This window comes from Myxocyprinus asiaticus, chromosome 2, assembly GCF_019703515.2.
Source record: "Myxocyprinus asiaticus isolate MX2 ecotype Aquarium Trade chromosome 2, UBuf_Myxa_2, whole genome shotgun sequence".
NCBI lineage: Eukaryota > Metazoa > Chordata > Actinopteri > Cypriniformes > Catostomidae > Myxocyprinus > Myxocyprinus asiaticus.
Window position 1 is genome coordinate 61,216,925 of NC_059345.1, and position 12,874 is coordinate 61,229,798.

The 12,874-nt window shown below is 38.7% G+C and overlaps 1 protein-coding gene across 1 annotated transcript in view; it reads right to left on the bottom strand.

The window, feature by feature from the left end:
* LOC127452761 (solute carrier family 12 member 3-like) overlaps nucleotides 1–12,874 on the bottom strand; it is a 91,555-nt gene that overhangs the window by 1,257 nt on the left and 77,424 nt on the right. The gene's annotated exons all lie outside the window — the stretch shown is intronic.

Sequence of the window (12,874 nt, forward strand, 5' to 3'; positions counted from 1 at the left end):
TTCAACTGATTTGGCCCATTCATTATTATTATTATTTTATTGTATTGCCTGGCCCATGCAGTGTCTGCCTATTGTAAGCGATAGGTTTAAATGATGTACAAAAGAACCTCAGCAAAATTCCTTTTATAAATGCCAGTAAGTGGAAGATTGTGCATGCATGAACAAGCTTTATTCTCCACCCCTTATTTTCTTCCCCGAAAAAACATAATGTCTGTTTTACCATGCATAACCTCATGAAAATATAATTTCATATGCATATTGCCATCCAGACATGTGATTCTACCGGTATGAGAAACTAGGAATTTGTGAAATAATACTCCTTAAACTATAAATGTTTAAAATATCTTTAAAAATTATATAAACAAGATAAATTAACCTGAGAAACATAATTGTTACAAAAATATACAAAAAGATATTAAAGGTGCTGTAGGCTTTTTAAAAAAAAAAAAAAAATTATGTTACTTCTCCCTGGAAGATATTATTAAAACAAGTATTCTGAGATATCTCGCCGGTCTCTGTGACAGCACTAGACAATGTAAACATAAAACAAAAATGTGATTGTGGGCCGCGGACTCATTCTTTGATCAGCCAATCATTTTGTGTGTTCTCATAGTGTAGTAGTTGAAGTGGATCATTCGGGTTTAATACCATATTCAGATTCATAACAGTTATCAGGTGAGGGCACCATTTTTCTACTGCTGCTCAATTGTTTGGTGAAGTTCTCAGCACTTTCTTTATAGGGTGGTGTTTCGGAAAGAGGGGGTGTGCCTAATTCAATGGCTCAGTCTTGTTTAAGGACCTTTAAGACTTGTACAGTTGTGCTCAAAATTTGCATACCCTGGCAGAAATTGTGAAATTTTGGCAAGGATTTTGAAAATATGACTGATCATGCAAAAAAACTTTTATTTAAGGATAGTGATCATATGAAGCCATTTATCATAACATAGTTGTTTGGCTCCTTTTTAAATCATAATGATAACAGAAATCATCCAAATAGCCCTGATCAAAAGTTTACATACCCTTGAATGTTTGGCCTTGTTACAGACACACAAGGTGACACACACAGGTTTAAATGGCAATTAAAGGTTAATTTCCCACACCTGTGGCTTTTTAAATTGCAATTAGTGTCTGTGTATATATAGTCAATGAGTTTGTTAGCTCTCACGTGGATGCACTGAGCAGGCTAGATACTTAGCCATGAGGATCAGAAAAGAACTGTCAAAAGACATGCGTAACAAGGTAATGGAACTTTATAAAGATGGAAAAGGTATAAAAAGATATCCAAAGCTTTGAAAATGCCAGTCAGTACTGTTCAATCACTTATTAAGAAGTGGAAAATTCAGGGATCTCTTGATTCCAAGCCAAGGTCAGGTAGATCAAGAAACATTTCAGCCACAACTGCCAGAAGAATTGTTCGGGATACAAAGAAAAACCCACAGGTAACCTCAGGAGAAATACAGGCTGCTCTGGAAAAAGATGGTGTGGTTGTTTCAAGGAGCACAATACGACGATACTTGAACAAAAATGAGCTGCATGGTCGAGCTGCCAGAAAGAAGCCTTTACTGCGCCAATGCCACAAAAAAGCCCGGTTGCAATATGCCCGACAACACCTTGACACGCCTCACAGCTTCTGGCACACTCTAATTTGGAGTGACGAGACCAAAGTAGAGCTTTATGGTCACAACCATAAGCACTATATTTGGAGAGGGGTCAACAAGGCCTATAATGATGTAGGGCTTTACTGGTTGTTTAGATCAGTGTTACTATCAGAAATAATTAATAATGATTTCTTTAGTTATTAGTTAATATTTAAATTAATTAATTGAATCTAACTCATTAAAACCTCATATGGTCTCCAGTAAATGTAGTGTGCTACGTTTAGGGGCGGGTTTGGTTATTAGCAATAATTAATAATTATCAAAGATAATTATTAATTATTAAAATCAATAGAACATTGATGAGAATCAATGCTAGCTTTTTAATCCTTTAAATCAACAATTATCAAAGATAATCGTTAATTGTTAACATCGATGAAACATTAATTAAAATTAACACTAGCTTACTGATCATTCAAATTCAATAATCATCAAAGATAATTATCAATTATCAAAAATCAATAGAATATTAATAAGGACTAATATTGACGGGGCACCACCCTGGAATCAGGGACTAATAACCAGATAGTGTAACAGTCTCAATATTAGATTGTTTCCTTAGGAAAATCGACATCTGAAGAATATCGATTTTCGAAAAAAAAAAACAATGAATGAAGGCTTGAATCCGAGCACTGACATCCCGTCAGCATGACACAGGTGTATGCAAAACAAACCAAAACACTTCTCTTTGTAATATAACAAAGTATGTTTATGCAGTAATATCAATTAATAATTAATACAATGCAGTCAATAAACTTCCGACTTACAACTACAAACTAAACAGTGATATGATTAGATATGGAAACCAAAATAATCCTATAACACATAAGGTGTGTGTGTGTGTGTGTGTGTGTGTGTGTGTGTGTGTGTGTGTGTGTGTAAGGAGGGACGTGCACAAAATGGCGGACGTGACTCTCGTGGAGTGTATGTCACGCGAGACTTCCGACCAGAGAATAAGGCTGCGAATGTGGGCGGAGAGAAACCAGTCAGTGGTGTCTACCAGTTTACTGCGTGTATCTGCTTGTACGATAGCTTAGGGACAAAGCTGAGCTTTATCACAAAGCTATCTAATAGCGAAAAATGTGTGCGAGAATGTTTGTGAGGGGTCGCGTGTATGTGTGTGTGGTTAGTACGACAGAGAGAGAGAATTAAGTGATGGCCCCAAAGCCGATTTCGCGATCGTGGGAGAGAAAGCAGCTGTTAGTTTATGACTCAGAGACGCGGTGGATGGTTCGTAAACCGTCCCGCGGTCTTTGATTCTTTAATGGATAAACTCAGTGTGTCTCACCCGCGATGGCTGAAATGCACAACAGTCAAATGTGGTTGGACTACAATACAGCAAATTTCATTCGTGATAATTAATACCCTGAGTGTTAATCTCAATGAGCGGACTCAGTGGTCCGTAAACTGTACAAGCAATAACCTTGATACACAAGAATAACACACTATAATATTCTATCTCTGCCCAGACGTAAACCTCTTACTTGAATCGTATGAATGTGTGTTCATCCATACTTTAACTCCGACTCGGTTCCTCGAGGCTTGGGTGCGGATTGCTCAGCGGTCTCCTTCGGATCCGTTAGTGTTCGGTGGAACACAGAGTAATCTCAACTCGTCCAGTGAGATGGAGATTGTATGGCCACAGTTTCAAGTCGTACGTTACTTCCTTGTGCCACGAGGCTGCACCTGAGAGCAGTGATGAGCTGCGTCTACACACGGTGAGCAAAGATGCTGGAAGCAAATCCCGGAAGCATTTCAGAGGTATTTCTACTCCTGATGATGTCATGGTTGGGGTGCGTTCTGTCATGTGCCTCATCCAGTAGGAGTTGAGAGTTCGATCCTTTAGTGAGCAAGGCTTCATGGGATTTGTAGTCTGTTTTGGACTCCCTTTGTTTGATTTTTGCGTGATTTTTATCAGTAAAATTTATGACTTGGTATGTGGGCCTGAGTTAGGTTTTACGACTGTGTTAGGCCTGCCTTTGTCTTCTATCTGAATACATGAGGCCCAACATTGAAAAGAATACCATCCCCACTGTGAAGCATGGTGGTGGCTCACTGATGGTTTAGGGGTGTGTGAGCTCTAAAGGCACAGGGAATCTTGTGAAAATTGATGGTAAGATGAATGCAGCATGTTATCAGAAAATACTGGCAGACAATTTGCATTCTTCTGCACGAAAGCTGTGCATGGGACGCTCTTGGACTTTCCAGCACGACAGTGACCCTAAGCACAAGGCCAAGCTGACCCTCCAGTGGTTACAGCAGAAAAAGGTGAAGGTTCTGGAGTGGCCATCACAGTCTCCTGACCTTAATATCATCGAGCAACTCTGGGGAGATCTCAAACGTGCGGTTCATGCAAGACGACCAAAAATTTTGCGTGACCTTCAGGCATTTTGTCAAGACGAATGGGCAGCTGTACCACTTGCAAGAATTTGGGGCCTCATAGACAACTATCACAAAAGACTGCACACTGTCATTGATGCTTAAGGTGGCAATACACAGTATTAAGAACTAAGGGTATGCAGACATTTGAACAGGGGTCATTTAATTTTTTTCTTTGTTGCCATGTTTTGTTTTATGATTGTGCCATTCTGTTATAACCTACAGTTGAATATGAATCCCATAAGAAATACAAGAAATATGTTTTGCCTGCTCACTCATGTTTTCTTTAAAAATGGTACATATATTACCAATTCTCCAAGGGTATGCAAACTTTTGAGCACAACTGTACATCTAATTGTAATGTATTATTCTCACCCCATTGGGAAATTATTTTAGGTTCCTGTAAACATAAACCTATGACATTTTCTCATAGATTTATTTTTAAAATTCATTTTAAGGATGTTTTAGTGTAGAATAATGTGTTTCTGATAAGACCTATCCAAACAGCCAACCACCAGTCTTTTCCAAAGGTATATTCAAGAACTCAATGTGTCCAGCATTGTCTGTCATGATACCGTCTGTTTTACCAGGTCATTCCACGTCAGTAAAGTGAGCATAGATTTGTGTTTATTCGAAGAAATTCATAAAAGCACACTACTTCCATATATAATATGGGAAATGTCTTTCAAAGGAAATGCATCCATTACCAATATATCATTTTTACAGCTAATACAGGTGCATCTCAATAAATTAGAATGTCGTGGAAAAGTTCATTTATTTCAGTAATTCAACTCAAATTGTGAAACTCGTGTATTAAATAAATTCAATGCACACAGACTGAAGTAGTTTAAGTCTTTGGTTCTTTTAATTGTGATGATTTTGGCTCACATTTAACAAAAACCCACCAATTCACTATCTCAAAAAATTAGAATACATCATAAGACCAATAAAAAAAACATTTTTAGTGAATTGTTGGCCTTCTGGAAAGTATGTTCATTTACTGTATATGTACTCAATTCTTGGTAGAGGCTCCTTTTGCTTTAATTACTGCCTCAATTCGGCGTGGCATGGAGGTGATCAGTTTGTGGCACTGCTGAGGTGGTATGGAAGCCCAGGTTTCTTTGACAGTGGCCTTCAGCTCATCTGCATTTTTTGGTCTCTTGTTTCTCATTTTCCTCTTGACAATACCCCATAGATTCTCTATGGGGTTCAGGTCTGGTGAGTTTGCTGGCCAGTCAAGCACACCAACACCATGGTCATTTAAGCAACTTTTGGTGCTTTTGGCAGTGTGGGCAGGTGCCAAATCCTGCTGGAAAATGAAATCAGCATCTTTAAAAAGCTGGTCAGCAGAAGGAAGCATGAAGTGCTCCAAAATTTCTTGGTAAACGGGTGCAGTGACTTTGGTTTTCAAAAAACACAATGGACCAACACCAGCAGATGACATTGCACCCCAAATCATCACAGACTGTGGAAACTTAACACTGGACTTCAAGCAACTAGGGCTATGAGCTTCTCCACCCTTCCTCCAGACTCTAGGACCTTGGTTTCCAAATTAAATACAAAACTTGCTCTCATCTGAAAAGAGGACTTTGGACCACTGGGCAACAGTCCAGTTCTTCTTCTCCTTAGCCCAGGTAAGACGCCTCTGACGTTGTCTGTGGTTCAGGAGTGGCTTAGCAAGAGGAATATGACAACTGTAGCCAAATTCCTTGACATGTCTGTGTGTGGTGGCTCTTGATGCCTTGACCCCAGCCTCAGTCCATTCCTTGTGAAGTTCACCCAAATTCTTGAATCGATTTTGCTGGACAATCATAAGGCTGCGGTTCTCTCGGTTGGTTGTGCATCTTTTTCTTCCACACTTTTTCCTTCCACTCAACTTTCTGTTAACATGCTTGGATACAGCACTCTGTGAACAGCCAGCTTCTTTGGCAATGAATGTTTGTGGCTTACCCTCCTTGTGAAGGGTGTCAATGATTGTCTTCTGGACAACTGTCAGATCAGCAGTCTTCCCCATGATTTTGTAGCCTAGTGAACCAAACTGAGAGACCATTTTGAAGGCTCAGGAAACCTTTGCAGGTGTTTTGAGTTGATTAGCTGATTGGCATGTTAAAATATTCTAATTTTTTGAGATAGTGAATTGGTGGGTTTTTGTTAAATGTGAGCCAAAATCATCACAATTAAAAGAACCAAAGACTTAAACTACTTCAGTTTGTGTGCATTGAATTTATTTAATACACGAGTTTCACAATTTGAGTTGAATTACTGAAATAAATGAACTTTTCCACGACATTCTAATTTATTGAGATGCACCTGTATATTACCCTTTATGGTACAGTGTAGCCATATGGCAACAATTGTTTTTATTTTTTTATTTGTATTCCTCACCTTTCAGAAAAAACTAAAACATAATGCATTAGCGGAAATAAATTGGCAGTCTAAAGTAACCCACAGGCCATTTGATTTGTTTCCAACAATGTTTTTCTTGGGGTCACCCTTACACCCTTGCTGTTAGCTGGTATGCAACCACTCATTCAGGTTTTGTGCTGAGGAGCCGAGACAAGGTCCGGGCCAATTCAGCGGGTAGTTCAGCATTGTGGCAGGAGGGACACAACGTCTCGTTCCCTCCATCAGGGAACGGAGGTTACACAAGTAACCAGGACGTTCCCTATCTGTCACTCACGTGACGTTGTGTCGATGTAGTGACACTAGGGGTCCCTATACGTGGGGCCTTGCGGCGGGGTGGAGCCTGAAGTGCCACACCGTGTTGTGGCTGTGCTGAGTTCAGGGATATCGAAGCACTTACCTGGCTCCTTGTGACCACCCCCGGAACAGCCTGGGATGGGGGAGGAAGAGGCCTGTCCTCGTGACCCGTGGAGACTGTCACATTGCCACGAATGCTGTCTCCGCGTGGGTCGCACTCAGACACGAAAGACAGCGATTGTGCGGAATAACACACAAACGGAAAGGCATCTTTAAAAAGACGCGTCTTTAAAAAGACGTTCCGTGTGTGCCGCTCTTTTAGAGAAATATATCTTTTATTTCTGCCGAAGCACCCAGGGGCGTTCTCTGCAGTGCACCAGTGCAGAGGAGGGAGAAGCCGCTGAAATGCACCATCAGATCAAGCAGAGGTGAATGAACAGTCAGCTCAGTGAACATCGACCGTTCGGCTCCGAAGAGAAAATCTGAATGAGTGACAGATAGGGAAATGGAGTTATTGACTCCCAAAAGAAAGAACCGATTCTGAACACCTGAAACGAGTCGTTAGTAATTCCAGACTTACTTCCTGTACTAACCTACGTAATTTGGTAACAAAAAACCCTCCTCTGGTCTTCATTGGCTGCTCGCAAACAGCTTTGACCCGCCCTCAAACACTACACTAAACGGAAGACCAATCACAACAGACTGGGACATCTGACCAATCAGAGCAGAGTAGGCTCTCTGAAAGGAGAAGTTTAGAATTAATCCTTTAGAACGGATCATTGAACGAGTCGTTTTTGACACTGGGAAAAAAAGGTAATGCTACAATTTAAATTATGAGCAAATTAAAGTGTTTTTTGACCTTGGCTGCATGTAAATCTATTGTAAGAGACCTTAAAAACAAAATTAGGCACATTTAAAAACCATAACAGGTGCTCTTTAACATTGTCTTTGTGTTTGTTTTTGAGTTGCCACAGTATGCAATAGACTGGCATGTCTTAAGATCAATATTGGGTCAAAATGGCAAAAAAGAAACAAGTTTATCTAGAAACACATCAGTTAATTATTGTTTTGAGGAATGAAGGCTATACAATGCTTGAAATTGCCAAAAAACAGAAGATTTCATACAAAAGTGTACACTACAGTCTTCAAAGACAAAGGTCAACTGGCTCTAACAAGGACAGAAAGAGATGTGGAAGGCCAGATGTACAACTAAACAAGAGGATAAGTACATCAGAGTCTCTAGTTTGAGAAATAGACGCCTCACATGTCCTCAGCTGACATCTTCATTGAATTCTACCCACTCAGCACCAGTTTCATGTATAACAGAAAAGAGAAGACTCAGGAATGCAGGCCTTATGGGAAGAATTGCAAAGAAAAAGCCACTTTTGAAACAGAAAAAAAAAAAAAAAAAAAAAGGTTAGGATGGGCAAAGAAACACCGACATTGGAGAACAGATAACTGGAAAAGAGTGTTATAGTGTCCCTGTCACCATACTGGGGCATTAGGACCCACACAGACCGCAGGGTGAGCACCCCCTGCTGGCATCACTAACACCTCTTCCAGCAGCAACCTTAGTTTTCCCCAGGAGGTCTTCCATCCAGGTACTAGGACTTAATTAACTGACAGCGGGATTTTAATGTTTTCATTAAACTTAAATGCATATGATAATGGTGAGAAACAAACCGAAAACGAATATTGTTAGTGAAAATCTTCACCAACCGTTGCTCTCCTCGCCTGTTCATGAGAGTTCACGAGAGCAGCAGTTCAAGAAATAACTCGTTTTGATTATCTAAAACAGGTTTGCCACAGCAAAAGTAACAACAGAACACAAGACAGCTGCACACAAACCAGAGAACAGAACTTACAAAACATCTAGCACTCTGCGCATGCATCTAGAACTAGGAAGTGTAATCGAGCCTGAAATCATGATCATGCCTAGAGAATGCAATTTACAGTGAAAAAAGAGTTATATTTTGATCTGTTCTCACCCAAAACCAGCTGGATTGCTTCAGAAGACATTGATTAAACTACTGTAGTCATATGGATTACATTTATCTCCTTTTTGGGCCTTTAAAGGCCTGATCACCATTCACTTGCATTGTATGGACCTACAGAGCTACGATATTCTTCTAAAAATCTTTGTTTGTGTTCAGCAGAAGAAAGAAAGTAATATACATCTGGGATGGCATGAGGGTGAGTAAATGATGAGAGAATTTTACATTTTTGGGAGAACTATCCCTTTTACCATTGCTGAAGTCTTCTCAAGCTCGCAGCTGATTGATCTGTACATCCTGCATTTAGAATGTTCACTTCGGTGCACAAGTGTAGACAGCCTCAAGTCAATTGCTGCATCCAGCTAATACTCGACCGTCACTGTTATATGCAGCTGCATGGCGACTGTTACTGTTGTGGCTGCCACTCGACGTCACTGTTATACAGTGTGTATCCAACCAGATTGAGCTTTACTTTCGCGGGGATTAACGAACACAAAATCACTGCCAGGAGGCGCAAAGGGAGACTTTTGGCACCCTCGTTTTTTATTTGGCACCATCGTGTGAAGAAGAGTTATTATAATTAACATTGTTAATATTATTATTTGTATTGTATTTTTTACATTTTGATATGTAGAAGGTGATCTAACAATGCAAAATAAATGGCAGCATTAAAGTATTAGCTTAGTTATATCGTGAATTGGTATATAGAAAGAAATTCTAGAATGTCAAGCTTTTTCAATAAATGAAAAATGTTGCTTCATAGATATTAGTTATTTAATTATCTTCCTGAAAACCAAAATGAAAATACATTGAAAATTCATAAGTTTCTTTGTTAGCCCTACTGAAAACAACAACAATGCATTTAATTAATGGCATTAACCTGTGTTATAATTGACCCGGCTAGTCGGTAGTGATAGGCTAAAATAGAGTGGTTCAGTTGAAACCCCGCTTATAAGTGTAATGAAACATATATATGTGCTTATTTTTTTGTCATTATATGTGATAAGCCTTTAAAGTTTCAGAGGATGGTGTGGAGTCGAGAAAAGCTCACATTCTTTGAATTTACCCATGTGGACTGAAAGCTTGGTTGTAGTGTGTTAGGCTCTTGTGCAAAAGGTTGCCAGATCGAATCTTGCTTTTCTTATTTTATTGTTTGTTTGTAAAAAAAAACAAAAACAAAAAAACACATTTGAGCATGTATAATAACATCTGATATTGCTGAAGTCAATTTCAACATTCAAAACAAATGAAGACATTATTTCAGCATTACATGGTTTTTATTTGCATTTCATTCCATTTTGCGCTGTGGCGGGTACTGACTCTATGTCCTCTAAGATCAGTGTTGGTCATTTGGTTTTATACTGTATATACTTTTGACAATTAATCGTATATTTGTCACCACGATTGTGTTTTAAAAGGTAAAACCATAGGTGATACAGTCGCATATGGTGGCAGCATTCATGATTACATGATAAAGTTTATGATTCAACTTAAATTACATTATAACATAAAAGCGTGAGGGTAATTCGATAATATTTTTCCAAAGATCCGGGTAAAAATCTAAACTTCCCAATCTGCTTAAATCTTTTGGAGTGTCACAACCCCCTACATCACTTTTGTCTGTGTTCGCATGGGGGATGGGATAGATCAGGGGTCGGCAACCTATGGCACCAATACTGGCACGCAGAGGGGTAATCACTAGCACACCAGCAAGGGCGAGAGAGGAGTAGACTATTTTATTTAAATAAATTCCGCACCTGCATTCCAATCTACATCTTGATGTAATCCTTCCTCATGATCACGCAGCGTGTTTCCATGAGCTGAATGGGAGGCTAAACAAAAAGTTATAATGTGACGAGACTGCAGTATACCCAACAGACTCGTGCAGTGCGTGCAAGCCATTATCACATCACAAGCCGGCAGCGCTTCACATTTGGTTAATCACGCGAGTAAATGCACCCAATTTGCTTCAGTGAGGCTGCCCAGATGACAGCCTACATTCTGTGTTTCATTTGTTTCTTTTTGCTTTCAGAACAACACATGATGTAATAAGAAAAACACCACTATTAATCCTTGAGATTTCCAACCCAGCATACAGGTACACCCTCCTTAAACCATGGTCACACACAAAATTACATTAAACTATTAAAAGAGAATACATAAACCCACATTGTGGGGTTAAGAAATCTTTTCAAGTCTATTCAAAATATAAATTAAACCTGGAAATAAAGTTTTAGGATTTTGCAGGTGTGATTCACCGAAAAGGGCTAAATAATTGATCGGCTTATGATGCGTGAATGGCTTGCACATGCAGCGCGAGTCTTGTCACTCTTTAATAGTGTTTAGTCTCTGATTCAGCTGATAAAATGATGTTATCGGCACAGCCATTGACCAGGAAAATAAAAAATGGCACTCCATGTCAAAAAAGGTTGCCAACCCCTGGGATAGATATTAGCTCACCTTTAATGCCCACTTCAAACGTTCTATTGTGTCATCATAGAACTCTGTTATCTCATCTTAACTTGAAGTAAAATGTACCCAAAACATGTGACATGCCTTTATTGCATACATACCATACACATTTATTCACATGAATATTAATATTTGATATAGATAGCTTAAAAGTCAATTAAACATTTAAAACAAATGCTAAGACATACAGTATTTCAGCACTGAAACAAATAAAATACTAGAGAGATAACAAATAACACAACACGTAACCTACAGTTTTGAACTGCATAGCGTTTCTGGTTATTACATGTAGCGTAAAACCCAAACGCATGTACTGAGACAAATATTATACAAATAATGTGCTCTCAATATTTCCAGCCTAATTCATGTAACGGGAAATTGCGATTCTTATTAAAATATTTTACAATGTTTCATATGATGCTTCCATGAAGAATAATTCTGTTCACTTTTTCTTTTATTTTTGTTACCAGGAGAATATAGCATATTAATTAATTCACATTTGATCATCCTGTTTAAAAATAGAAAATATGGGCTCTCTATTGAAATATTAATTAATAAAATGCAAACAAATACATTTTCTATGTGTTGACATCCTCATGAATGCTGAATGTTGCAGGAAAGTGTTTATCATACGTCTGCATTGCAGCGTTCTTCCAGCAATTCCTTGTTGTGGTGTTTTTGCGTTTGTTTTTCTTCTGTTTCTTCTTCTATGTTATGGCAGTTGGCAAAATAAGCTTTAACATGCATTACCTCCTCCAACTGAATGGTCGTGACGTCCTTTTGAAATTCTACGGTTATAGTGGCCCTTGGCGGTTTAGAGCTGCTAATGACACATTCACGTGGTAACTGAGGCAGCAAAAAGCCTACTCTGGTTCGATACCTAAACAAATTATCTATTTTTTATTTCAAACATTAAAATGTAAATACATACTGTAAATCACTTTTTTTAAATGGACAGATTAATAGACATTTTTAAAACGGTTTAATTCATGTTTTATCATGTTATGGTCAGGGTGGTAGTCGCATATAACAGCGATGGTCGAGTTGCAGCCACATACAACAGTGCCGACTGAGTGGCAGCTGCATACAACAGTGACTGATTGAGTGGCTGCTGTATACAACAGTATATGATGGTAGAGTAGCAGCCGAAACAGTGATAGTCAAGTGGCAGCTGCATACAACATGAGCGCATTTCTGGGTGAGGATTTTTAAAAACTGTATACTGCTGGGGTAGAATTAAATTATTAAGTTAAATTATCAGTTTTGATAATAAAAAAAAAAATTATACTTTCTAGAGAACAAATGTCTCTGAGACATAAAATGTACTGAGATTTGATTGCAGATCAATGGTAGTTTCAGCTTTCTGTGAACTGAGCAAATCCTTGAGGAAGAAAGCTTTGAAACCACTCAATGTTTCCTGAGAGACACAAAGTTATTGTATGACCTGGAATATAGCTCATGTGAACTATTTTTATGGTGCTTGTAGCTTGACAGCCGTAATTCACTTTCACTGAAGAAAAAAACCCAGCTTGGATATTCAACTAAATATCTCCATCTGTGTTCCACAAAAGAGATAAAAAAAAAGTGGGACGACATTTGGTACAACATTTTCGGTAAGATATCCCTTTTCATATCATATTCTGGAACAGATAAAACGGATATCTGTAACAGGTG